This window comes from Coenobita brevimanus, chromosome 83 (assembly GCF_032717465.1).
Source record: "Coenobita brevimanus isolate Jiangsu-jjx chromosome 83, ASM3271746v2, whole genome shotgun sequence".
Lineage (NCBI taxonomy): Eukaryota > Metazoa > Arthropoda > Malacostraca > Decapoda > Coenobitidae > Coenobita > Coenobita brevimanus.
The window spans coordinates 11,633,582-11,635,578 of NC_137036.1; the positions used below are offsets into that span (position 1 = coordinate 11,633,582).

The 1,997-nt window shown below is 41.8% G+C and overlaps 1 non-coding gene across 1 annotated transcript; it reads right to left on the reverse strand.

The window, feature by feature from the left end:
• Positions 1-1,004: 1,004 nt before the first annotated feature.
• LOC145409973 (5S ribosomal RNA) lies at positions 1,005-1,123 on the reverse strand. Its single transcript, XR_013899199.1, has one exon. It is a non-coding gene; the product is annotated as a 5S ribosomal RNA (ribosomal RNA).
• Between the last annotated feature and the right edge of the window lie 874 nt (positions 1,124-1,997).

The following is a 1,997-nucleotide window of genomic DNA, read 5'->3' on the forward strand; positions in this document are numbered from 1 at the left end:
AGAGTCCAAAAGCAGAACTTTATGAGCTAGATCGTCAGCCTCGTCATTGAAGGGTATCCATACATGGGAAGGAATCCATGTGATGTGGACGTATGAGCTGTGTTTTCAGTACACCGGATGGTTGATAGACATCTATTGACTATCACAATCTGTGGAAATACCAGACAGTATTTCATATAGAGCTCCCTGACTGTCAGCAAAGAAGTAAGCATCCTCAGATATAGATACTAGACAACCAAGTCCTTTTTCTATTGAATATAGTTCAGCCATAGTAGAAGAGAGACAGCCAGGGAGTCTTTTTGAAATGACAGAGTCCACGTACTGTGTGGGAGATTCATACTCCCTCATGAATATCCCACACAGCTTAGTGCCATCAACAGACTCGTCAGAATATATGTGTACACACACTGGTGATGACTCATTGTCTCTAACTTCGTCATGAAGTGTGATTTAAGTTCACAAGGCAGCCAATGATCTTTGGGCTTGTGGAGTATCTCTGCGTCCACAGTCACGCTACCAGGACTCCAGGTGGCCCCACCTTATGTTTGTATTAAATTAATTCAAGGAGTTAAGACACTGAAATTGCTCAAGAGTTTGTACATACAACCAAGATACGTTTTTGGAGGTGAACGAGTATTGTTATTAAAGTACATCAGTTGTTCACACCCGTAAGTAATCATCCTGACGCAATTTTTTCAGTATACTTGGTAGTTCCAGTTCAGCCCCCAGTATCTTAATTTTTGTTGTCTTGGGACGACCTAGGACAATCATATTTTATTATATATATATATATATATATATATATATATATATATATATATATATCAGCATTCACTGATCCGTCAATGTCATAAGTACTTTACAGTCCTTTTCACCAGCTTTCTCCACTCATTCATTCATTGCCAGACGCCATGTATCCCACACGGGGTGGCCAAGGGCTTAGAGTTAATTGTTTTACAGGGAGGGGCACTAATCCTCCACCAACCCCACTTGACACGTAGGGATGCCAACAGCATCTGGTGTTCCCAGGTGGTCACCCATCCAAGTACTAACCAAACCCAACGTTGCTTAACTTCCCTGATCGGACGGGAAGCGGTGTACTCAACGTGGTATGGCCGTTGGCTTTCTCCACTCTTGATTTCAATTCATGTACTTAATCCGCACATTCCCTTCCACTCCTAAAGCCTCCCTGTTCGTAACTCATCGGATATTTCCGTGTACTCCTTACCTTTCCTAGCATTATTCTTCCAAATACCTGTAGCCGTACAGTGTGATATATAGGTGTGTGTGTGTGTGTGTGTGTGTGTGTGTGTGTGCCTATTCCATGTGTAAATTCTGTTTGTACTGTACTAACATTTTCCTAAGGTAATTATAGAATCAGTATAATATTAGTATATAAAACTAATGTATAAAGAAGAGAGATGGAAGAGGAAGAGATGAGAGGGGGGAGGAAGAGATCAGTGGGGCGGAAGTAGTGGAAGCGATGAAGAAGATCAAGATGGGAAAGACCCCAGGAATTGATGGAGTGTGTGGTGAAATGCTGAGGTATGGGGGTGAGATTGTTGTGGAGTGGATATGGAAGTTGTGTAGATTGGCTTGGGAAGAGGGAAGGGTTCCAGAGGACTGGAAATCAGGTATAATTGTTCCTTTATACAAAGGAAAAGAGGAGAGAGAAGTATGTGGTAACCAAAGGGGTATTTGCCTTCTTAGTGTGATTGGAAAAATATATGGTAGAATACTCATTGATTGGGTTAGGCATATAACAGAGGAGCTTGTTGGAGAAGAACAAGGGGGATTTAGGAAGGGAAAAGGGTGTGTAGATCAGATATTTGTTCCATGATGTTTCGTGGAGAAGCATCTAGAGAAGGGAAAGAAAGTGTATGCTGCCTTCATGGACTTGGAGAAAGCTTTTCACAGAGTAGATAGGCAAGGTACGTGGAAGGCATTAAGAATATATGGAGTGGATGGGAAATTGTTGAGTGCTGTGAAGAGTATGT